Source organism: Dermacentor albipictus, chromosome 3 (genome assembly GCF_038994185.2).
Source record: "Dermacentor albipictus isolate Rhodes 1998 colony chromosome 3, USDA_Dalb.pri_finalv2, whole genome shotgun sequence".
NCBI lineage: Eukaryota > Metazoa > Arthropoda > Arachnida > Ixodida > Ixodidae > Dermacentor > Dermacentor albipictus.
Window position 1 is genome coordinate 170,892,745 of NC_091823.1, and position 5,000 is coordinate 170,897,744.

General features: G+C 51.4%; 6 non-coding genes and 2 pseudogenes across 6 annotated transcripts; all 8 read right to left on the minus strand.

The window, feature by feature from the left end:
- Positions 1 to 234: 234 nt before the first annotated feature.
- Positions 235 to 353, minus strand: LOC139058421 (5S ribosomal RNA). The gene has a single exon (XR_011513408.1). It is a non-coding gene; the product is annotated as a 5S ribosomal RNA (ribosomal RNA).
- A 512-nt stretch (positions 354 to 865) lies between these two features.
- On the minus strand, positions 866 to 984 carry LOC139058422 (5S ribosomal RNA). Its single transcript, XR_011513409.1, has one exon. It is a non-coding gene; the product is annotated as a 5S ribosomal RNA (ribosomal RNA).
- Positions 985 to 1,492: 508 nt separating this feature from the next.
- LOC139058423 (5S ribosomal RNA) lies at positions 1,493 to 1,611 on the minus strand. Its single transcript, XR_011513410.1, has one exon. It is a non-coding gene; the product is annotated as a 5S ribosomal RNA (ribosomal RNA).
- A 511-nt stretch (positions 1,612 to 2,122) lies between these two features.
- On the minus strand, positions 2,123 to 2,241 carry LOC139058128 (5S ribosomal RNA; annotated as a pseudogene).
- Positions 2,242 to 2,750: 509 nt separating this feature from the next.
- On the minus strand, positions 2,751 to 2,869 carry LOC139058425 (5S ribosomal RNA). The gene has a single exon (XR_011513412.1). It is a non-coding gene; the product is annotated as a 5S ribosomal RNA (ribosomal RNA).
- A 510-nt stretch (positions 2,870 to 3,379) lies between these two features.
- LOC139058165 (5S ribosomal RNA) lies at positions 3,380 to 3,497 on the minus strand (annotated as a pseudogene).
- Positions 3,498 to 4,010: 513 nt separating this feature from the next.
- Positions 4,011 to 4,129, minus strand: LOC139058426 (5S ribosomal RNA). The gene has a single exon (XR_011513413.1). It is a non-coding gene; the product is annotated as a 5S ribosomal RNA (ribosomal RNA).
- Positions 4,130 to 4,641: 512 nt separating this feature from the next.
- On the minus strand, positions 4,642 to 4,760 carry LOC139058051 (5S ribosomal RNA). The gene has a single exon (XR_011513216.1). It is a non-coding gene; the product is annotated as a 5S ribosomal RNA (ribosomal RNA).
- Positions 4,761 to 5,000: the final 240 nt, after the last annotated feature.

Below are 5,000 nucleotides of genomic sequence, written 5' to 3' on the forward strand. Positions count from 1 at the left end.
TGATAGCGAAGCGGTTAGAAGCTCGTGCGACTAAATTTTGCATGCAGCATTACGTCCGTCATTCCGCGCAGAATATCGCGTAGTGGCCTGCATATTGGTTTCACACTTCGGCGTCGGCTCTACCAGCAGGCTCCAGTTGAACGTAAGTAACAGTAAAAGCAGCTGCCCACACACACACACAAAAAAAAAACGTCACAGAAACACGGAATAATAAAAAAAAAGCAAAAAGAAGGGTGCCATCAGCACTCGGTGTTCCCAGGTGGTCTCCCTCCCAAGTACTGACCGAGCCCAATGCTGCTTAGCTTCGGGGATCGGACGAGAACCGGCGTATTCAGCATGGTATGGCCGATGGCAAGGATGCTGTGTTTCCGACTGCACCTGTATCGTGCTATGTGCATTCGCCCAGTGAATGTATTGCTCCATCACGTACGCGGCAGTCTTTCCGCGAACAATACACGCACACGTCGATTACTCCGTTTGTGGTTGTTCGCTGCATGCGTGCGTGCAAGTAAGTCATGCTCGCTCACAAAAACAAGAAAGAGGGGGAGCGCATTATGCGTGCGTTGCAGCCCACAATGTGCCACTTTATCGACGAGTTGTCATTGAGCAGTATGCGGGCGGGCGTGATAGCGAAGCGGTTAGAAGCTCGTGCGACTAAATTTTGCATGCAGCATTACGTCCGTCATTCCGCGCAGAATATCGCGTAGTGGCCTGCATATTGGTTTCACACTTCGGCGTCGGCTCTACCAGCAGGCTCCAGTTGAACGTAAGTAACAGTAAAAGCAGCTGCCCACACACACACACACACACACACAAAAAAAAACGTCACAGAAACACGGAATAATAAAAAAAGCAAAAAGAAGGGTGCCATCAGCACTCGGTGTTCCCAGGTGGTCTCCCTCCCAAGTACTGACCGAGCCCAATGCTGCTTAGCTTCGGGGATCGGACGAGAACCGGCGTATTCAGCATGGTATGGCCGATGGCAAGGATGCTGTGTTTCCGACTGCACCTGTATCGTGCTATGTGCATTCGCCCAGTGAATGTATTGCTCCATCACGTACGCGGCAGTCTTTCCGCGAACAATACACGCACACGTCGATTACTCCGTTTGTGGATGTTCGCTGCATGCGTGCGTGCAAGTAAGTCATGCTCGCTCACAAAAACAAGAAAGAGGGGGAGCGCATTATGCGTGCGTTGCAGCCCACAATGTGCCACTTTATCGACGAGTTGTCATTGAGCTGTATGCGGGCGGGCGTGATAGCGAAGCGGTTAGAAGCTCGTGCGACTAAATTTTGCATGCAGCATTACGTCCGTCATTCCGCGCAGAATATCGCGTAGTGGCCTGCATATTGGTTTCACACTTCGGCGTCGGCTCTACCAGCAGGCTCCAGTTGAACGTAAGTAACAGTAAAAGCAGCTGCCCACACACACACACACACACAAAAAAAACGTCACAGAAACACGGAATAATAAAAAAAAGCAAAAAGAAGGGTGCCATCAGCACTCGGTGTTCCCAGGTGGTCTCCCTCCCAAGTACTGACCGAGCCCAATGCTGCTTAGCTTCGGGGATCGGACGAGAACCGGCGTATTCAGCATGGTATGGCCGATGGCAAGGATGCTGTGTTTCCGACTGCACCTGTATCGTGCTATGTGCATTCGCCCAGTGAATGTATTGCTCCATCACGTACGCGGCAGTCTTTCCGCGAACAATACACGCACACGTCGATTACTCCGTTTGTGGTTGTTCGCTGCATGCGTGCGTGCAAGTAAGTCATGCTCGCTCACAAAAACAAGAAAGAGGGGGAGCGCATTATGCGTGCGTTGCAGCCCACAATGTGCCACTTTATCAACGAGTTGTCATTGAGCTGTATGCGGGCGGGCGTGATAGCGAAGCGGTTAGAAGCTCGTGCGACTAAATTTTGCATGCAGCATTACGTCCGTCATTCCGCGCAGAATATCGCGTAGTGGCCTTCATATTGGTTTCACACTTCGGCGTCGGCTCTACCAGCAGGCTCCAGTTGAACGTAAGTAACAGTAAAAGCAGCTGCCCACACACACACACACACACACAAAAAAAAAACGTCACAGAAACACGGAATAATAAAAAAAGCAAAAAGAAGGGTGCCAACAGCACTCGGTGTTCCCAGGTGGTCTCCCTCCCAAGTACTGACCGAGCCCAATGCAGCTTAGCTTCGGGGATCGGACGAGAACCGGCGTATTCAGCATGGTATGGCCGATGGCAAGGATGCTGTGTTTCCGACTGCACCTGTATCGTGCTATGTGCATTCGCCCAGTGAATGTATTGCTCCATCACGTACGCGGCAGTCTTTCCGCGAACAATACACGCACACGTCGATTACTCCGTTTGTGGATGTTCTCTGCATGCGTGCGTGCAAGTAAGTCATGCTCGCTCACAAAAACAAGAAAGAGGGGGAGCGCATTATGCGTGCGTTGCAGCCCACAATGTGCCACTTTATCGACGAGTTGTCATTGAGCTGTATGCGGGCGGGCGTGATAGCGAAGCGGTTAGAAGCTCGTGCGACTAAATTTTGCATGCAGCATTACGTCCGTCATTCCGCGCAGAATATCGCGTAGTGGCCTGCATATTGGTTTCACACTTCGGCGTCGGCTCTACCAGCAGGCTCCAGTTGAACGTAAGTAACAGTAAAAGCAGCTGCCCACACACACACACACACACAAAAAAAAACGTCACAGAAACACGGAATAATAAAAAAAAGCAAAAAGAAGGGTGCCATCAGCACTCGGTGTTCCCAGGTGGTCTCCCTCCCAAGTACTGACCGAGCCCAATGCTGCTTAGCTTCGGGGATCGGACGAGAACCGGCGTATTCAGCATGGTATGGCCGATGGCAAGGATGCTGTGTTTCCGACTGCACCTGTATCGTGCTATGTGCATTCGCCCAGTGAATGTATTGCTCCATCACGTACGCGGCAGTCTTTCCGCGAACAATACACGCACACGTCGATTACTCCGTTTGTGGTTGTTCGCTGCATGCGTGCGTGCAAGTAAGTCATGCTCGCTCACAAAAACAAGAAAGAGGGGGAGCGCATTATGCGTCCGTTGCAGCCCACAATGTGCCACTTTATCGACGAGTTGTCATTGAGCTGTATGCGGGCGGGCGTGATAGCGAAGCGGTTAGAAGCTCGTGCGACTAAATTTTGCATGCAGCATTACGTCCGTCATTCCGCGCAGAATATCGCGTAGTGGCCTTCATATTGGTTTCACACTTCGGCGTCGGCTCTACCAGCAGGCTCCAGTTGAACGTAAGTAACAGTAAAAGCAGCTGCCCACACACACACACACACACAAAAAAAAAACGTCACAGAAACACGGAATAATAAAAAAAAGCAAAAAGAAGGGTGCCATCAGCACTCGGTGTTCCAGGTGGTCTCCCTCCCAAGTACTGACCGAGCCCAATGCTGCTTAGCTTCGGGGATCGGACGAGAACCGGCGTATTCAGCATGGTATGGCCGATGGCAAGGATGCTGTGTTTCCGACTGCACCTGTATCGTGCTATGTGCATTCGCCCAGTGAATGTATTGCTCCATCACGTACGCGGCAGTCTTTCCGCGAACAATACACGCACACGTCGATTACTCCGTTTGTGGTTGTTCGCTGCATGCGTGCGTGCAAGTAAGTCATGCTCGCTCACAAAAACAAGAAAGAGGGGGAGCGCATTATGCGTGCGTTGCAGCCCACAATGTGCCACTTTATCGACGAGTTGCCATTGAGCTGTATGCGGGCGGGCGTGATAGCGAAGCGGTTAGAAGCTCGTGCGACTAAATTTTGCATGCAGCATTACGTCCGTCATTCCGCGCAGAATATCGCGTAGTGGCCTTCATATTGGTTTCACACTTCGGCGTCGGCTCTACCAGCAGGCTCCAGTTGAACGTAAGTAACAGTAAAAGCAGCTGCCCACACACACACACACACACACACACAAAAAAACGTCACAGAAACACGGAATAATAAAAAAAAGCAAAAAGAAGGGTGCCATCAGCACTCGGTGTTCCCAGGTGGTCTCCCTCCCAAGTACTGACCGAGCCCAATGCTGCTTAGCTTCGGGGATCGGACGAGAACCGGCGTATTCAGCATGGTATGGCCGATGGCAAGGATGCTGTGTTTCCGACTGCACCTGTATCGTGCTATGTGCATTCGCCCAGTGAATGTATTGCTCCATCACGTACGCGGCAGTCTTTCCGCGAACAATACACGCACACGTCGATTACTCCGTTTGTGGTTGTTCGCTGCATGCGTGCGTGCAAGTAAGTCATGCTCGCTCACAAAAACAAGAAAGAGGGGGAGCGCATTATGCGTGCGTTGCAGCCCACAATGTGCCACTTTATCGACGAGTTGTCATTGAGCTGTATGCGGGCGGGCGTGATAGCGAAGCGGTTAGAAGCTCGTGCGACTAAATTTTGCATGCAGCATTACGTCCGTCATTCCGCGCAGAATATCGCGTAGTGGCCTTCATATTGGTTTCACACTTCGGCGTCGGCTCTACCAGCAGGCTCCAGTTGAACGTAAGTAACAGTAAAAGCAGCTGCCCACACACACACACACACACACACAAAAAAAAACGTCACAGAAACACGGAATAATAAAAAAAGCAAAAAGAAGGGTGCCAACAGCACTCGGTGTTCCCAGGTGGTCTCCCTCCCAAGTACTGACCGAGCCCAATGCTGCTTAGCTTCGGGGATCGGACGAGAACCGGCGTATTCAGCATGGTATGGCCGATGGCAAGGATGCTGTGTTTCCGACTGCACCTGTATCGTGCTATGTGCATTCGCCCAGTGAATGTATTGCTCCATCACGTACGCGGCAGTCTTTCCGCGAACAATACACGCACACGTCGATTACTCCGTTTGTGGATGTTCGCTGCATGCGTGCGTGCAAGTAAGTCATGCTCGCTCACAAAAACAAGAAAGAGGGGGAGCGCATTATGCGTGCGTTGCAGCCCACAATGTGCCACTTTATCGAC